Genomic DNA, 19,898 nt, shown 5'->3' with positions numbered 1-19,898 from the left:
GGGGGGGGGAACGGGGACAGGGGGGGGGACGGGGACAGGGGGGGGGGACGGGGACAGGGGGGGGACGGGGACGGGGGGGGACGGGGACAGGGGGGGGACGGGGACAGGGACAGGGGGGGGGACGGGGACAGGGGGGGGGAACGGGGACAGGGGGGGGGACGGGGACAGGGGGGGGGACGGGGACAGGGGGGGGGACGGGGACAGGGGGGGGACGGGGACAGGGACGGGGACGGGGACAGGGACGGGGACGGGGACAGGGGGGGAACGGGGACAGGGGGGGAACGGGGACAGGGGGGGAACGGGGACAGGGGGGGAACGGGGACAGGGGGGGGGAACGGGGACAGGGGGGGGACAGGGACCGGGGACGGGGACAGGGGGGACGGGGACAGGGGGGACGGGGACGGGGGGGGACGGGGACAGGGGGGGACGGGGACAGGGGGGGGAGACGGGGACGGGGGGGGGACGGGGAAGGGGGGGGGACGGGGAAGGGGGGGGGGACGGGGACGGGGGGGGAGGGGGGGGGACGGGGGGGGGGGGGAACGGGGACGGGGGGGGGGAACGGGGACAGGGGGGGGGGGAACGGGGACAGGGGGGGGAACGGGGACGGGGGGGGGAAACGGGGACAGGGGGGGGAAACGGGAGACAGGGGGGGGGGAACGGGGGCAGGGGGGGGGGAACGGGGACAGGGGGGTGGAACGGGGACAGGGGGGGGAACGGGGACAGGGGGGGGAACGGGGACAGGGGGGGGAACGGGGACAGGGGGGGGAACGGGGACAGGGGGGGGGAACGGGGACAGGGGGGGGAACGGGGACAGGGGGGGGGAACGGGGACAGGGGGGGGGAACGGGGACGGGGGGGGGAACGGGGACAGGGGGGGGGGAACGGGGACAGGGGGGGGAACGGGGACAGGGGGGGGGAACGGGGACAGGGGGGGGGAACGGGGACCAGGGGGGGGGGAACGGGGACGGGGGGGGAACGGGGACGGGGGGGGAACGGGGACAGGGGGGGGAACGGGGACTGGGGGAACGGGGACAGGGGGGGGAACGGGGACGGGGGGGGAACGGGACGGGGGGGGAACGGGGACGGGGGGGGGAAAGGGGACGGGGGGGGGAACGGGGACGGGGGGGGGGAACGGGGACAGGGGGGGGGGAACGGGGACAGGGGGGGGGGACGGGGACGGGGGGGGGGAACGGGGACGGGGGGGGGACACGGGGCGGAGGGGGGGACACTGGGCGGAGGGGGGGACACTGGGCGGAGGGGGGACACTGGGCGGAGGGGGGGACACTGGGCGGAGGGGGGACACTGGGCGGAGGGGGGGACACTGGGCGGAGGGGGGGACACTGGGCGGAGGGGGGGACACTGGGCGGAGGGGGGACACTGGGCGGAGGGGGGACACTGGGCGGAGGGGGGGACACTGGGCGGAGGGGGGGACACTGGGCGGAGGGGGGGACACTGGGCGGAGGGGGGGGACACTGGGCGGAGGGGGGGACACTGGGCGGAGGGGGGGACACTGGGCGGAGGGGGGACACTGGGCGGAGGGGGGGACACTGGGCGGAGGGGGGGACACTGGGCGGAGGGGGGGACACTGGGCGGAGGGGGGACACTGGGCGGAGGGGGGGACACTGGGCGGAGGGGGGGACACTGGGCGGAGGGGGGGACACTGGGCGGAGGGGGGGACACTGGGCGGAGGGGGGGACACTGGGCGGAGGGGGGGACACTGGGCGGAGGGGGGGACACTGGGCGGAGGGGGGACACTGGGCGGAGGGGGGACACTGGCGGAGGGGGGGACACTGGGCGGAGGGGGGGACACTGGGCGGAGGGGGGGACACTGGGCGGAGGGGGGGACACTGGGCGGAGGGGGGGACACTGGGCGGAGGGGGGGACACTGGGCGGGAGGGGGGACACTGGGCGGAGGGGGGGACACTGGGCGGAGGGGGGGACACTGGGCGGAGGGGGGGACACTGGGCGGAGGGGGGGACACTGGGCGGAGGGGGGACACTGGGCGGAGGGGGGACACTGGGCGGAGGGGGGGACACTGGGCGGAGGGGGGACACTGGGCGGAGGGGGGGACACTGGGCGGAGGGGGGGACACTGGGCGGAGGGGGGGACACTGGGCGGAGGGGGGGACACTGGGCGGAGGGGGGGACACTGGGCGGAGGGGGGGACACTGGGCGGAGGGGGGGACACTGGGCGGAGGGGGGGACACTGGGCGGAGGGGGGGACACTGGGCGGAGGGGGGGACACTGGGCGGAGGGGGGGACACTGGGCGGAGGGGGGGACACTGGGCGGAGGGGGGGACACTGGGCGGAGGGGGGGACACTGGGCGGGAGGGGGGGACACTGGGCGGAGGGGGGGACACTGGGCGGAGGGGGGGACACTGGGCGGAGGGGGGACACTGGGCGGAGGGGGGACACTGGGCGGAGGGGGGGACACTGGGCGGAGGGGGGGACACTGGGCGGAGGGGGGGACACTGGGCGGAGGGGGGGACACTGGGCGGAGGGGGGGACACTGGGCGGAGGGGGGACACTGGGCGGAGGGGGGACACTGGGCGGAGGGGGGGACACTGGGCGGAGGGGGACACTGGGCGGAGGGGGGGACACTGGGCGGAGGGGGGGACACTGGGCGGAGGGGGGGACACTGGGCGGAGGGGGACGGGGGGACACTGGGGCGGAGGGGGGGACACTGGGCGGAGGGGGGACACTGGGCGGAGGGGGGACACTGGGCGGAGGGGGGGACACTGGGCGGAGGGGGGGACACTGGGCAGAGGGGGGGACACTGGGCGGAGGGGGGGGGACACTGGGCGGGGGGGGGGGACACTGGGCGGAGGGTGCGGACACTGGGCGGAGGGTGCGGACACTGGGGGAGGGGGGTACTGGGGGAAGGGTTACTGGGGAGGGTACGTGGGGGGTGATGGGGGGAGGGGGATACTGGGGGCGAGGGGGGTGCTGGGGGCGAGGGGGGTGCTGGGGGGGAGGGGTTTCTTGGGGGGAATGGTTACTGGGGGGGAGGGGTTACTGGGGGGGGAGGGGTTACTGGGGGAGGGTTACTGGGGGAGGGGTTACTGGGGGGAGGGGCTACTGGGGAGGGATTAATGGTATGGGGGGGAGGGGTTACTGGGGGGGAGGGGTTACTGGGGGGGAGGGGTTACTGGGGGGGAGGGGTTACTGGGGGGGGAGGGGTTACTGGGGGGGAGGGGTTACTGGGGGGAGGGGTTACTGGGGGGGAGGGGTTACTGGGGGGGATGGGTTACTGGGGGGGAGGGGTTACTGGGGGGGAGGGGTTACTGGGGGGGAGGGGTTACTGGGGGGGAGGGGTTACTGGGGGGGAGGGGTTACTGGGGGGGAGGGGTTACTGGGGGGGAGGGGTTACTGGGGGGGAGGGGTTACTGGGGGGGAGGGGTTACTGGGGGGAGGGGTTACTGGGGGGGAGGGGTTACTGGGGGGGAGGGGGGTTACTGGGGGGGAGGGGGGTTACTGGGGGGGAGGGGGGTAACTTGGGGGGGAGGGGGGTAACTGGGGGGGAAGGGGGTAACTGTGGGGGAGGGGGTAACTGGGGGGGAGGGGGGTAACTGGGGGGGGAGGGGGGTAACTGGGGGGGAGGGGGGTAACTGGGGGGAGAGGGGTAACTGGGGGGAGAGGGGTAACTGGGGGGGAGGGGGGTAACTGGGGGGGAGGGGGGTAACTGGGGGGGAGGGGGGTAACTGGGGGGGAGGGGGGTAACTGGGGGGGAGGGGGGTAACTGGGGGGGAGGGGAGTAACTGAGGGGGAGGGGAGTAACTGAGGGGGAGGGGAGTAACTGAGGGGGAGGGGAGTAACTGAGGGGGAGGGGGGTAACTGGGGGGGAGGGGGGTAACTGGGGGGGTGGGGGGTAACTGGGGGGGAGGGGGGTGACTGGGGGGGAGGGGGGTGACTGGGGGTCTGGGAGGAAGGGGGGGACTGGGGGGAGGGGGGGACTGGGGGGAGGGGGGGACTGGTGGGAGAGGGGGACTGGTGGGAGGGGGGGACTGGGGGACGGGGGGACGGGGGACTAGGGGGAGGGGGGAGGGAGACGGGGGGCGGGAGGGATAAACGGCGGCCGAGGGTGGGAGGGGGGGGGCAGCAGGGCGGGGGGAGAGCCGGGGGGGGAAGAGAGCCGGGGGGCTGCGCTGGGGGCAGGGGGTGGGACTGGGGGCAGGGGGGGGACCGGGGGCAGGGGGGGGACCGGGGGCAGGGGGGGGACCGGGGGCAGGGGGGGGACCGGGGGCAGGGGGGCGACTGGGGGCAGGGGGGCGACTGGGGGCAGGGGGGGACCGGGGGCAGGGGGGGACCGGGGGCAGGGGGGACCGGGGGCAGGGGGGGACCGGGGGGCGACTGGGGGCAGGGGGTCGACTGGGGGCTGGGGGGGCGACTGGGGGCAGGGGGGGGACTGGGGGCAGGGGGGGACTGGGGGGAGGGGGGGGACTGGGGGGAGCGGGGGGACTGGGGGGAGGGGGGGGACTGGGGGGAGGGGGGGGACTGGGGGGATGGGGGGACTGGGGGGAATGGGGGGACTGGGGGGAGGGGGGACTGGGGCACACTGGGGAGGGGGGGACTAGGGGGTGGGGGGGACTAGGGGGAGTGGGGGAGACGGGGGGTGGGAGGGATAAACGGCGGGGGAGGGAGGGAGAGCGGGGGGGTGGGGAAGAGAGCGGGGGGGGGAGAAGAAAGCAGGCGGGGGAAGAGAGGGGGGGTGGGGGGGAGAGGGGGGGTGGGGGAGCGGGGGCCGGGGGCGGGGGGGGGGCGCGAGTGAGAGCGAAACAAGGGCAGTCAGCATCTCGATTATCCTGCTCTGGCTCTGGTCAGGGACTCATTCAATGTGTCCCGTTACTTGATCGCCAATTATTGTTTGACATCCCTGAATCACACACCTCGGACATTCCCTCTTCCACCTTCTTCTGTCGGGAAAAAGATACAAAAGTCTGAGGTCGCGTGCCAACTGACTCAAGAACAGCTTCTTCTCTGCTGCCATCAGACTTTTGAATGGACCTACCTCACACTAAGTTGATCTTTCCCGACACCCTAGCTATGACTGTAACACGACATTCTGCACTCTCTCGTTTCCTTCTCTATGTACAGTATGCTTTGTATAGCACGCCAGAAACAATAGTTTTCACTGTATACTGATACGTGACAATAATAAATCAAATCAATCAGTGATAGCCGGTGGGAACGCAGCCTTAGGATTTGGAGGTGTCAGATGTGACCATCTGCTGCACATCTTTCGACAGCTGAATATGCCGTGTGGGAAAAGGCAAAGACTGCACAAATGTAACACATGAAGTTGTCTTGTGCCAGTATAACAGGATGATCGCTGCTGATTCTTTATTTTCAGGGTTGACATCTGCTTTGGAAATTCTGAAACTACCTGTTGTCCTGGTGGTGAATTCATGTCCACAGCTAATAGGAAGCCAGTGTTTCTCACTTGTCATAATTGAGTCTGAGGGCCTTCATATCTCTTTTCACAGCATCATTGAATTGGAAGTTGGCACAAGTTACCTCCCCATATAACATATTCTGGGGGCCGTGACCACTTTCACCCTGTGCACATGCCCAAGCCAACAAAGTCTTCTTTGCTCGACTTGTGCCAGTATGCTTGGCATGTTTGCTCCAGAAAGGATTGTTTCATTGGTGACTTTCTTGTTTCATGTAATACTAAGAATGCATCACATACACTGGAGATGGCTTGATATTTATGGTGAGGGAGAACATGAGACGTGCATGAGACAGATGATCCATGAGCCTTTGGAGTTGGTCTTTAGTCTGGGCAACCAGGGCAGCATTAGCAGCACACGGGTTTTCTGACCGGACTATACAACACTTCGGCTTTCGGTCTTGGCAGGTTGAGGAGATTCCCATCTCATTCCAAAGTCCACTCCTTTCATGTCAGCAGGGAAAGCATACTTCAGGCTTACATAGAAAATAAAGCAGAGGAGGGGCTAAGATGCAGACCTTTTTCACCCAATTCTTGATCTTAAAACTGTCAACGGTGGTGCTGTCGAATTGAATCATACTGTGCATGTTATTATGGAAAGGGTTAGGGTTGGGGTTGAGACTGCAAAGCTTAGGAGGAAAGCAATTTTTTTTTTGAGTCTCCCTAAGAGGCCCATGCCTCATGCTGTCATGCACTTGAGAGATCCACAAAAGCAGAATGCCATTTGTCACACTCCGGACTCCTCTTGAAGCTGACATAGGGAGAAGATCATATCTACCATGGATCCACCTGCTCTGAAGCCACACTGTGGCTCTGGGTATATTCCATTGACTAGTCAAATTGTTAGAATGACTCTGGCAAAGGCCTTCCCAGTGATGTTGAGAAGTTGTTGCAATCCCCTCAATCACCTTTGTTCTTGTGCAAGAAGATGTTTACATCACAAATATCCTGTTGTACAGGGGGTGATTATGGAAGTATTGAAGCAGGTGAAGCTTTCCATTCTGGAGTAACTCAGTTGGAATTCTGTCCTTTCCAGGTGTTTTCCTTGCTGGTAGAGAGTCAATGGTTTTTTTGAGCTCAAGGAACGAGGGTTCTGCATCAAGCTCGTACATGACAGGTAGCCACAGAAGATCAAACACAGGCAGAGATAGAGACAATTTTCATGCGAGTAAAGCTCGGAATAACGCTCTATCCAGCTGGCATTTTGCTTGGTCCTGTGAGTAATTCCCCAACTGTGGATTTCAGGAGCAGTTGGTGATGGTGGGGCAACTCCTCTTTCACTACTGTCATGCACAGTGCAAACATTACCACTGTCACTAGCAGGTGGTATTTCTCCGCCTAGATTGATCCTATACCTGTTGGCACAGTGCCTTGCTGTCTCCTTCATGACTGCTTTGGCTAGCGTGATATCGTCACATGCTTTAGGGTTAGGAGGCAGGTTGTAAGTAAAGCTGCACTCTTTACTTCAGTGACAGGAGTCATTCTACAAGGTGGGTCTTGAATCAATTTTTGTTCCTGCTTCTTCCTTTGCCAAACCTAGTAACTGTAGCTTTGTAAATGATCGACCACAGCAATTTCTATGCTCCATTAGCGTTATCCAGTCAGACCTCAGGAGGAAGAGGCTGCCTGAGAGCTTGTGACATTTGCAGTCATCCTTCATGCACGGATTGTTGATGCGTGGCATGTCATTGTGTTTGGACTAGTGTATTTTCCATGGTTGCATCTTCATCCTACTACTGATAAGTGAGTGATCAGAATCACAGTCTACACTCTGGCAAGTACAGGTGTGAGGAACGCTGGGCAGATCGCATCTTCCAATGATTATCAGGTCAAGTTGGTGCCAGTAGCCAGAAGTCGCATAGCGCAATGACACCTTGTGCCAATGTCTGCCCTGGAAGGAGGTGTTTCCCACAAAAAGTCCACACTGTGCACAGATTTCTAGAAGCTGCTGTCCATTTTTGTTCATCCTGCCAATGTCATGGTGACTGAAGCACATTTGCCATGAAATTCTTCTGATCCAACTCACAACATGGAACTTAAAAATAAAAGGAAAATGCAAAGCATGCACAGTACAAGTGTGACAGCTTCATATTACCTGAGCATTAAATAATCCTCGTTAATTCAACACTTGGCTGCAAACACTCTACAATTAATCTGCTTGGCTGTACAAATGTAATGGAGTGGTAAATCCACATAGTATATCTGTAGACATATGTGCAAAATGGATACTCAAAATGTCTTGTCTACTTCCCACTCCATTTGTAGCCAAGTATTGAATGCTTCATATGAATTCCCACAGCCCCATCTCCAGACACTGCATTAAACATCTGACTGCATCGACCCATTTGGCTTGGAATTAAAAAGAGAATTGTGTCTTCTTCAGTATGCAGCACACCAAATTTGTCGCAATTCTCTCTTCTAATATAACAACCATGTGTCTAATTAATACATGGTCAAGTGAGGAAGGCTGAAGCTTTGACAGCAGAGCTGATTTTCTGTGGTTCTTCGACCATATATAAATTTAAAATCAATTATAAATGCTTACTTATCAAAAATTCAGACAATAGGAGATATTCATGTGGATTTTTCAATTGGTTTCATTTGCAGATTACTGTAAAGACTGCAATAAGAAAGGAAATAGATACACGAGAGGTAACAGTTTGAAGAGTATTGTTTAAAGATGCTTTAGGTTCCTCACTTTCCAGAGCCTTTTCAAGAACTCCTATGAAGGAGATTGCTCACACTGAAGTATGTGTTTGCAATATTGCTGAGCCAATCTAAATGTCTGAGAACCTCAATAAATTCACCCGTTACAGGTGTGCCAGCCAACTATCCTGAATTGTATTTAAATAACTGACGCCCATCGATATCAGAAATGATAGAGAATTCAAGTTAAATCTGCTTGCATCGATAAACTTTTTAAAATAAACATCGACAAAATATCTAGATTTAAAGTAAATATAGAAAGATTAGAGGGAAGATAGGGGACAATGGTTTCACCCAGAGGGGTGTGGGAGTCTGGAACTCACTGTCTGAAAGGGTAGCAGTGGCAGAAACCCCCATCTCATTTAAAAGATGCCTGAATATTCACCTCAAGTGGTGTAACCTGCAGGGCTAAAGACCAAATGCAGGACAGTGGGATTCAGCTGGGTGACTCGTGTTTTGGCCAGCACAGACATCGTGGGCTGAGTGGCCTCTTTCTGTGCCACAAACTTCCTATGATTCTATTCTACATCTCTTCAATTGAGAAATTTAATTTGTAAATTGTCAAAGCTTCATTCTCGCAGATTTATCACCCGGTAGGCAGACTGGATGCATGCATCAGCTGGGGTCTGCAGAATGCAGAGAGTCAACCAACAGGAGGGGAAAGGTCTTTCTGACTCATCCTTACCAATCTACCTGTCACAGATACATCATGACAAAAACAGCCACATGGAGACGAGTCCTCTTCACACGGCATTTTCCATCAGTAACTATGGCACCACCACTGTGCTAAATAGATTATGATGTGGAGATGGTGGTGTTGGACTGGTGTGGGCACAGTAAGAAGTCTCACAATACCAAGTTAAAGTCCAACATGAGCTTTCAGAGCGCTGCTTCTTCATCAGGTGAGTAGAGAGTTGGGTTCACAAACACAGCATATATAGGCAAAGACACAATTGCAAGATAATGGTTGGAATGTACAGAAATCAGAATCACAGAGATTATCCCTCTGTCCACTCGCACCGTCTGTACCTGTAAAGACTTGATTACCTGTAAAGACTCGCATACCAACCATTATCTTGCAATTGTGTCTTTGCCTACATATGCTGCGTTTGTAAACCCAACTCTCCACTCACCGGATAAAGGAGCAGCGCTCCGAAAGTTCGTGATTCTAAATAAACCTGTTGGAATTTAACCTGGTGTTGTGAGACGTCTTACTAAACAGGTTAAGTTTTGAACTTATCTAGCTGCTCAAAACTAGATATCCATAAGGCACATTCAGCCAAAATCTCTAACCTCATGGCCTAGCATATCCCTCACTCTACCATTACCACCAAGTCAGGGAGGTTCAATGAGGAGTGTTGGAGAGCATGCGAGGAGCAGCATCAGGCATACCTAAAAATGAAGTGTTGACCTGTTGAAGCTGAAACACAGAACATGCATGCCAAACAGCAGAAGCCATGTGCTATAGACAAGGTTAAATGATCCCACAAGCAATGGATCAGATGAAAGCTCTGCAATCCTGCCACACCTACTGTGGACAATTAAACAATTAATCATTGTGGACAATTAAACAATTAACTGGAGGAGGAGGTTCCACAAACTTCCCTACCCTCAATGATGGGGGAGCCTAGCACACCAGTGCAAAAGACAAGGCTGAAGCATTTACAACTGCCTTGGCCAAAAGTGCCAAGTGGATTTTCCATCTCAGCCTCCTCCAGGGGTCCCTCACCTCACATGGTGCCATCCTTCAGCCAATTCCATACACTCCACATGATATAAAGAATCAGGTAAAGACATTGGACACAACAGAGGTTATGGATCCTGACAACATGCGAGCAGTAGTGGTTCTGTGCTGTTTGAAATGAAATGTAACAGCTTTGTGCTTCATCAAAATAATCCTTTTTCTCCTGCAGTGAATTAATTTGTTATTCTCCAGATAAGTGAACCCAGGTTGTACTGATATAATCATCAAAGCCTGTGGCATCAAACTAAATGTTTTGCACTTCAAGCTAGCCACATTATGCTGTGCTTTAATTAATTATTTTTGTCCATCCATTGAACAACTTGCTCACTGGATCAATAACATTGACAAATCTTGATCACTTGGGGGGGGGGGGGGGGGGGGGGGGGGGGGGCACAGCGCGCGCGCGCCAAAGGAGCCTTCCAAGCTTCATTTCTCCTCCCTATACTCCACCAAAAGATCCAACTCAATTGCATGGCCATCTAGTCTCTGGACATGCTTTGCAAAGGCTCTGATAAAGGATCGACACATTGTTCTCTCTCCACAAATGCTGTCAGACCTGAGATTTTACAGCATTTTCTGTTTTGTAACATGTCAAAATCGAGCTTTCTGGAGCACCCACATATCTGAATTTACAAGCACTCCTCCCACTTGTCTCCTCCAGTGCTCAGTTCCACGTTAACTTCCACTGCATTGTCTCCTTCACAACAAATCCCACCAGACGCAGCCAAATCTCTGCCTTGACCGATATTCCATGACTCAAGGTGTCAAATTGTTGTAAATGCTTAAAGTACAGAAGATGATGGATTGAGTGGTTATCTACACAAACCTGAGCCATATTTACATGGTGCTGGTATGGATGTACCTGGCCTTTTATCTTTTAGATGTCAGGCTTGGTTCAGTGGTTATCACTCTCACCCCAATCAGTCAGGTGTGGATTCCAGTTCCATTCCAGAGATAATCTGGGCTGACACTCAGACGCAGTGCTGCACTGTCAGAGGATCTGTCTTTAAGGTGAATAATTAAACCAAGGCCCTATTGTTCTTTCAAGCGGATGTTAAAGTTTCCAATGGAAGAGCTGGGGAACTTCCTGGTATCAGAGAGCCTGGCTGATAGTTGTCCTTTAAACAATGCCTAAAATCAGATGATCTGGTGATTATCATGGTGTTGTTCCTGGGACCTTATGCTCAAATTGGCTATAACAGCGGTTATACTTCAAAACTACTCAGTTGGTTGTAACAAGCTTTAGGACATTCCAATGTCATGAAAGGCACCACATAAATGCAAGTTTGTTCCTTTTCTTTCACATCATATGTTCCTAGAAATGACTCAAGTCTGTTTTCCAGCACCGCAATCTCATGTTAAGATGTTCTGTATGAAAATTAATTTGGGCTATTCTTGGATACAAAACTGAACATAGAATAAGGTGATTCAGTCTTGAGCATATTCTCTTTTTCTGATAGATCTGCATCCGAACTCAACTTGCTCACTTTTACCCCTTGGTTCTTGGTACCGTTAGTTAACAGGGACAAGCAAAAAAAAAGTTGCTGGGGAGGGTTTTGATGGGGTGATCGTTTTTATTTATTAGTTTCACAAGTAGGCTTACATTAACATTGCAATGAAGTTACTGTGAAAATCCCCTAGTCACCACACTCCGGCACCTGTTCGGGTACACTGAGGGAGAATTTAGCATGGCCTATGCACCTAAACAGCACGTCTTTCGGACTGTGGGAGGAAACCGGAGCACCCGGAGGAAACCCACGCAGAAACGGGGAAAACGTGCAGACTCCGCACAGACAGTGACCCAAGCCGAGAATCGAATCCAGGTGGCACTGAGAGGCAGCAGTGCTAACCACTGTGTCACCGTGCTGCCCCATGTGGGTATCACTGGCAAGGCCAGCATTTGTTGCCCATTCCTATTGCTCTTTGGTTGTTATGGAGAGTGTTTCAGGATTTTGATTCTGTTACAGTGAAGAAATGGTGATATACTTCCAAGTAAAAGTGTTGTGTGGCTTGGAGGGGAACTTATAGGTGGTGGAATGGGCAAAGGGTGCTTCTGGTTAGAGAGTCACTGACAAGGAATCATGGAGGAGTGAAGTTCCTTTATACATAAATTTGTTGAGATGTTTTGTCACAGGATGTGGCTGAGCCAGGGACCAGTACACTTCTTTGTTTATTCCTCCCTTCAGAAGCAGAGGAAGAAAAAACCAAAGACTGGAGGAGACACAGTGAACCAAGTGGCTTTCTTCTGTGTTGTAAACCTCCCTTAATACTTGTAGTGAGTTTCTACCCTTTCTCACTTCTCTAAACATTTACTTCAAAATTGACATTGACGCACACTTATGACGGCTTTCCCATTCAATGACGTGTGAGTGAGAGAGACAGGGTGAGAGAAAAGGAGAAATGTGAGTGAATGTCCCAATGAGGATCTACTTGTCAATGTTCACTGGCTAGTTTCATACATTATTACACAAGTGTTACCTTTCTGCACGTTGAACTGTACCCAAGCACATTCAAAAGCAAATAACAAGACAAAAATCTCGCAATATTTCCAAAAAAACTACTGATTTCCTTCTTACATAACGCACTAGGAAATATGACAACATATGTCGCTCTAACTTCAGAGAAAAGCCTTTAATAGAGACAGAAATAGCTGCAAACACCAGGGGCACCAGAAGAAAGGAAAGTGAACTTTCTAGTTAAGCAACTGGTAGAATTAGGCTCCATCACAAAGTCAAATATTCAAAAAGGAATCGGATAAATATGCAAAGTATAAATTGCAGGGGAAATATCTGGTGAATGGGATTAACCAGATTGCTCTTCAAAAGAGCCAGCACAGACTCATTGGGCCAAATGGCCTCGCTTCTCTGCCACATTATTCTACGATTCTATAACAATCAAAGTACTATGTTCAACAGTGGCACTTTTTATCAAGGGAATCAAATAAATGTTCACCTTTTTGTACGCTTTAAAAAAAAATTAGTGTGTTTGTTTTGGTTCCCTTTTCTTTTCTCAAAACCATCACCAAATCACCAACCAGTACAACAATGACTGGCTAGGTCTTGTCCCCAACAATGGACACCACCGCCCATGTCCTACACTGCCTCTACTGAAGACCATGGTGCTCTGACAACTCAAAAGCTGGAGCAGCAGGCAAGACCAGACAATATATCAGCAGTGTAGAAAGTGATATTTTATTTAAAAATTGCAGGGAAATTGAATACTGTTATGATGGGACTATCTAACGAGCACAAGGAACAAAGAATGAGGTTGACAGTTCAGGGTGTTTTGTGAGAAAAAAGTAGCAGACAGATTACAGTGCAAGGGATGTGCAGATCAGAATAAAATTGTTTAACATTGTCATTTGAATACTTTTCCAAGTGCTCTCAGCATTTTGACTTTTTCAAGCTTGAGTATTGCTGAAAAACAGACATGCTGTTGAAGTCTTCTGTTACGCACTCATCAGGACAGATTTTCAAGAATCCCAAATCTAAAGGGAGCAACAATTCGTACTGCAAGGTAAGAGAGTGTTGATTGGTTGTCAAGTTCTCATGCAATACATATTGCTGCTTGCTGGTTTATCCTGCGTCTGATCTGAAGAGTACAAGATGAAAAACTTTGATAGCACCTCTTTTTTCAGCAGTACACAAGTTCTGTACTACCCAGTGACTATTTGTTTCAAACACTTTAGAGCATAGATTAGAATTATAGGATTCTACAGTGCAAAAAAGCAGCCATTCGGCCCATCAAGTCTGCACCAACTCTCTGACAGAGTATCTTATCCAGGCCCTCTCCCGCACTCTATCCCCATAACCAAAGCTGATCCCCCTAATCTGTACATCTTGAGACACTAAGGGGCAGTTTAGCACAGCCAATCCACCTAACCTACACGTCTTTGGAATGTGGGAGGTAACACAGAAAATAGGAGGAGAAGGCCATTCAGCCCTTCAAGCCTACTCCACCGTGGCTGATCATCCAACTCAATAGCCTGATCCCACTTTCCCCCCCATATCCTTTGATCCCCTTCAGCTCAATTGCTATATCTATTTCTTGAAAACATACAATGTTTTGGCCTCAATTACTTTATGTGGTAGCAAATTCCACAGACTGACCACTCTCGAGGTGAAGAAATTTCTCCTCATCTCTGTTCTAAACAGGCTACCCTGAACCCTCAGATTGCGTCCCCTGGTTCTTGACACCCTGATGAGGAGATGCCTACCCTCGGTAACATCCTTCTTGCATCTACCCTGTCTAGTCCTGTTAGAATTTTATAGGCTTCAAGAGATCCCTTCCCATTCTTCTGAACTCCAGCGAATATAATCCTAACCGAATCAATCTCTCCTCAAACATCAGTCCCGCTATCCCAGGAATCAGTCTGGTAAACCATCTCTGCACTCCCTCTAGAACAACAACATCCTTCCTCAGATAGAAAGATCAAACTGCACGCAATATTCTAGGTTTGGCCTTAACAAAGCCCTGTATAATTGCATCAGGACATCCCTGGTCCTGTATTCGAATCCTCTCGCTATGAAGGCCAGCTTACAATTTAGCTTTTTTACTGCCAGCTGCGCCTGCATATTTATCTTCAGTGACTAGTGTACAACGACACCCAGGTCTCATTGGTAGCAAAAACAGGAAGGCAGATTATCTGAATGGCCATAAATTAGAAGAGGGGAATGTGCAAAGTGGACAACCTCACATTTATCTAAATTATACTGCATCTGCCATTCATTTACCCATTCACTCAACTTGTCAAAATCACACTGAAGCATCTCTGAATCCTCCTAACAGCTCACTCTCCCATACAGCTTTGTGTCATCTGCAAATCTTACATTTAGTTCCCTCATCAATCATTAATTAAATCATTAATATATATTGTGAATAGCTGAGGTCCCAGCACTGACCCCTGTGGTACCCCACTTGTCACTGCCTGCCATTTGGAAAAAGATCAGTTTATTCCTACTCTTTGTTTCCTGTCTGCCAACCAGTTTTCTATCCATCTCAATACAATACCCCCAATTCCATGTGCTTTAATTTTACATGCTGATCTCTTATGTGGGACTTTGTCGAAAGCCTTCTGAAAGTCCAAATAAACCACATTCACTGGCTCCCCCTTATCAATTCCACTAGTTACATCCTGGAAGAATTCCATAGATTTGTCAAGCACGATTTCCCTTTTGTAAATCCATGCCGACTCTATCCGATCCTGCCAGTGTTTTGCTATAAAATCTTTGATAATGCATTCTAAAATCTTCCCCACTACCGACGTCAGATTGACTGGTCTATAGTTCCCTGTTTTTTCTCTACTTCCTTTTTTAAATAGTGGGGTTACATTAGCTACCCTCCAATCTGTAGGAACTGTTCCAGGGTCTACAGAATCTTGGAATGGCCACCAATGCATCCATTATTTCTCAGGCCACTTCCTTAAGTACTCTGGGATGTAGATTATGAGGCCCTGGGAATTTATCAACCTTCAATCCCATCAGTTTCCATAGCACCATTTCTCTACTAACGCTGATCTCCTTCAGTTCCTCTCTCTCGATAAACCCTCTATTCGCCAACATTTCTGGTATCTTATTTGTGTCCTCCTTTGTGAAGACAACCAAAGTATGTATTCAGTTGGTCAGCCATTTCTTTGTTCCCCATTATAAATTCCCCTGTTTCTAACAGTAAGGGTCCTACATTTGTCCTCACCAATCTTTTTCTCCTCACATACCGATAAAAACTGACTGTAAAAGTTTCTATGTTCCCCACAAGCTTACTCCCGTAGTCTATTTTCCCTTTCTTAATCAGTCCCTTTGTTCTCCTTTGCTGGATTCTAAACTGCTCCCAATCCTCAAGTCTGTTGCTTTTTCTTGGACAATTTGAATGCCTCTTCCTTGGATCTAGTACAATCCCTAATTTCCCTTGTAAGCCATGGTTTGACCACCATTCCAGCTTTACTTTTGTGCCAGACAGGAATGATCAATTGTTTCAGTTCATCCAAAAACTCCTTGAATGTTTATCATTGCCTATCCACCATCATCCCTTTAAGTAACGTTTCCCAATCTATCAGTCAACTCGTGCCTCATATCATCATAGTTTCCTTTATTAAGATTAAGGATCCTGTTCTCAGAATCAACTACGTCACCCTCCACCTTGAAGAAAAATTGTATCATGTTATGATTACTCACCCCCAAAGGGTCTCTCGCACAACTAGGTTGCCAATTATTCCTTTCTCATGACACAACATCCAGTATAGAATGGCCTGCTCTCTAGTTGGTTCTTCAATGTATTGGTCCAGAAAACCATCACATATACACTCAAGGGATTCCTCCTCTATGACATTGTGACTAATTTTATTTGCCGAATCTACATGCAGATTAAAATCACCCATAATTACAGATGTTCCTTTATCGCATGCATCACTAATTTCCTGTTTAATGTCATTCCCAACATCACTACTGCAGTTTGGGGGTCTACATAAACCCCAACTACCATTTTTTGCCCTTTGGTGTTTCTTAGCTCTACCCAAATAAATTCTACATTGTCAGAGCCAATATGGTGTTAATTTCCTCGTTAACCAGCAAAGCAATTCCACTGACTTTTCCTTTTTGTCTGACCTTCCTAAATACCGAATACCCCTGGATGTTCCCATCCCTGGTCACCCTGCAGCCATGTCTCCGTAATCCTGACTACATCATACCCGCTTACATCAATTTGCATGATTAACTCATCCACTGAATACTCCGCACATTACGGCACAAAGCCTTTAGGGTCATCTTTTTAAAACCACTAGTCCCATTTCCATTATTTTTCACTGAGGCACGATTTGAATCTAGCCCTTGGTTTCTCTGACTATTGCTTTTCTTATTCCCTTTTCTGTCTCTAGGTTTTGTCCTTCATTCCCCCTCCTCTGACTCCAAAGCACCCAGAGGAAACCCACGCAGACACAGTGAGAATGTGCAAACTCCATATAGATAGTCACCCAATGCCAAAATTGAACCCGGGTCCCTGTGAGGCAGCAGTGCTAACCACTGTGCCGCCCCAAAACAAAACTTTGATTCATCATGCAGACTGCATTAGGATAAGAACTTCAGTCAACTTCAATCTTTACTGTTTGAAATGTGGTGACTCTTCACTCCCTTCTGAAATAGGCTGACAAGTTATTCAGCATCAAATAGTTACCAGTTTTCAAAGCAGAAGACCTACCCTTGCTGTCTCAGAGAAATTAGGGGTAGGTAATAATGATTAGCCTCGCCAGCAATGCCCATCACTCAACAGCAGAAATCTAGTTACGAGGGTCAAACACTCAGACAGTTGTTAGCCTGAAAGAACAACACAGAAAAGATGCCAATGGACTGGTGCAATACTTGGGTACGCTCAGGTACAAAATATCAGCCAGTCTTTAGTATCACAACAATAGTTCTCAATATCAAACCACGCGTGGTTTTTGAGGTACATAAACACATTTCTCTATTTGCATTGCTTGGATCCAAAATTGTACAGGAGTCTCAAACATCACCCAGCTCCAAAGTTCTTGCACCGACTGTGTTTAAAACTGCCATCACATGCAGCAGTGAGGAACAAAACTGCAACAGATTTTGTTGATCAAAGTTTTATTACAATATATGTAAAACAACATACGAAATCGGAGCAGCCCCCCCCTCCCCCCCCCCCCACCCCCCAAGAATCTATCTCACTCAACCATGAATATATTCAATGATCACTGCTCTCCAGGGAAGCAAATTGCTTCGAAATATTTTGCATCCTGGAAATGTTAAAAGATTGAGACTTTCTTTATAAATACCGCAAGTAGAGAACAATTATTCTCCTGCCCACAGCACAACAAACCAGAGTTTTTTTGATCTGAATTCAGCATATACTTTTCAAGAGGAACTGTCACTTTGTAAACAACCTTAGTCCCCATTACACTTGGGAAAGTACCAATGGAGAGGAAAAGAATGGCCCTGCTGCTGACTCAGCTTGGAGGCTGATCAAAACAACACTTAGAAAGGTGCTTTGTTGGAATATATTTATCACGTACCATCTTCCGATGCCTTTCATTCACGAATGTCTTTCGGAATCGATTAGCTGGTCCAACTCTACCTAATCTCACCTAAACCACTCAGTTTAACAACTGAAATCTAAATCACTGGAAATGTAATCGACTGACTGCTGAGGGTTGTTAGCCGGTGGAATTTGCTTCCCTGGAGAGCAGTGATCATTAAATATATTCATGGTTGAGTGAGATAGATTCTTGATTGACAATGGAGTCGAGAGTTAGGGTGGGGGGGGGCTGCAGACTGGAAAGTGTAATTGAGATCACAGTCAGACCAGCCATGATCTTATTGAATGGCGGAGCAGGTCTGAGGGGCTGAATGGCCTGCTCCTGGTTCATATGCTGATATGTATACTTTAAATTAAACTTTGACAAAACCTGTTGCAGTTTTGTTCCTCACTGCTGCATGTGATGGCAGTTTTAAACACAGACGGTGCGAGTATTTTGGAGCTGGGTGATGTTTGAGACTCCTGTACAATTTTGGATCCAAGCAATGCAAATAGAGAAATGTGTTTATGTACTTCAAAAATCACGCGTGGTTTGATATTGAGAACTATTGTTGTGATACTAAAGACTGGCTGATATTTTGTACCTGAGCGTACCCAAGTATTGCACCAGTCCATTGGCATCTTTTCTGTGTTGTTCTTTCAGGCTAACAACTGTCTGAGTGTTTGACCCCCGTAACTAGATTTCTGCAACATAAGACTTGTCAGCTCAATGGGAGAAGTTTTCTTTTGAATCTGATTTGAATGTATTGGGTGAAACAAATGGCTGTTAGCTTGTGGAATTTACACAAGTGGCAGCCTATCAACGGGACCTGTTACCATGCTGGAACAATGTTAGTAAGGAAATGGATAGTTAGTTTGTGGAGAAATTCCTCTCTCCAGTCAATCGCTGATAATTACAAGTTGACAATTGTCACAATTGCCCTGACATAAAACGGCAAAATAACTGAAATTAAATATGGGACCTATTCACTATTTTCCTTAGAATCACCCTACAATAGGACTGGTCAAAGTCCCCAGTGAGCCCAGCTAGAATTTCATTGATCATAGCATTGCTCTACCATTGAGTGAAGGTGTACATGATGTGGAGATGCTGGCGTTCGACTAGGGTAAACACAGTAAGAGTTTTAACAACACCAGGTTAAAGTCCAACAGGTTTATTTGGTAGCAAATGCCATTAGCTTTCGGAGTGCTGCTCCTTCGTCAGATGGAGTGGATATCTGCTCTCAAACAGGGCATACAGAGACACAAAATCAAGTTACAGAATACTGATTAGAATGCGAATCTCTACAGCCAACCAGGTCTTAAAGATACAGACAATGTGAGTGGAGGGAGCATTAAGCACAGGTTAAAGAGATGTGTATTGTCTCCAGACAGGACAGCCAGTGAGATTCTGCAAGTCCAGGAGGCAAGCTGTGGGGGTTACTGATAATGCGACATAAACCCAACATCCCGGTTTAGGCCTTCCTCACGTGTGCGGAACTTGGCTATCAATTATTATTGGCTATCAATTAATTGGCTGATAGCCACGTTCTGCACACATGAGGAAGGCCTAAACCGGATGGTGGGTTTATGTCACACTATCAGTAACCCCCACAGCTTGCCTCCTGGACTTGCAGAATCTCACTGCCTGTCCTGTCTGGAGACAATACACATCTCTTTAACCTGTGCTTAATGCTCCCTCCACTCACATTGTCTGTATCTGTAAGACCTGGCTGGCTGTAGAGATTCGCATTCTAATCAGTATTCTGTAACTTGATTTTGTGTCTCTGTATGCCCTGTTTGAGAGCAGATATCCACTCCATCTGACGAAGGAGCAGCACTCCGAAAGCTAATGGCATTTGCTACCAAATAAACCTGTTGGACTTTAACCTGGTGTTGTTAAAACTCTTACTGTGAAGGTGTACATAGTGCTATCACTAAACATTTGTTTCACCCAATACATTCAAATCAGATTC

The 19,898-nt window shown here is 51.0% G+C and overlaps 1 protein-coding gene across 6 annotated transcripts in view; it reads right to left on the bottom strand.

Moving 5' to 3' along the window:
* zzef1 (zinc finger, ZZ-type with EF hand domain 1) overlaps window positions 1-19,898 on the bottom strand; it is a 257,862-nt gene that overhangs the window by 231,720 nt on the left and 6,244 nt on the right. The window lies entirely within an intron of this gene.

The sequence above is a fragment of the Mustelus asterias genome, chromosome 12 (assembly GCF_964213995.1).
Source record: "Mustelus asterias chromosome 12, sMusAst1.hap1.1, whole genome shotgun sequence".
Lineage (NCBI taxonomy): Eukaryota > Metazoa > Chordata > Chondrichthyes > Carcharhiniformes > Triakidae > Mustelus > Mustelus asterias.
This window is presented reverse-complemented; position numbering and strand designations above follow the sequence as displayed.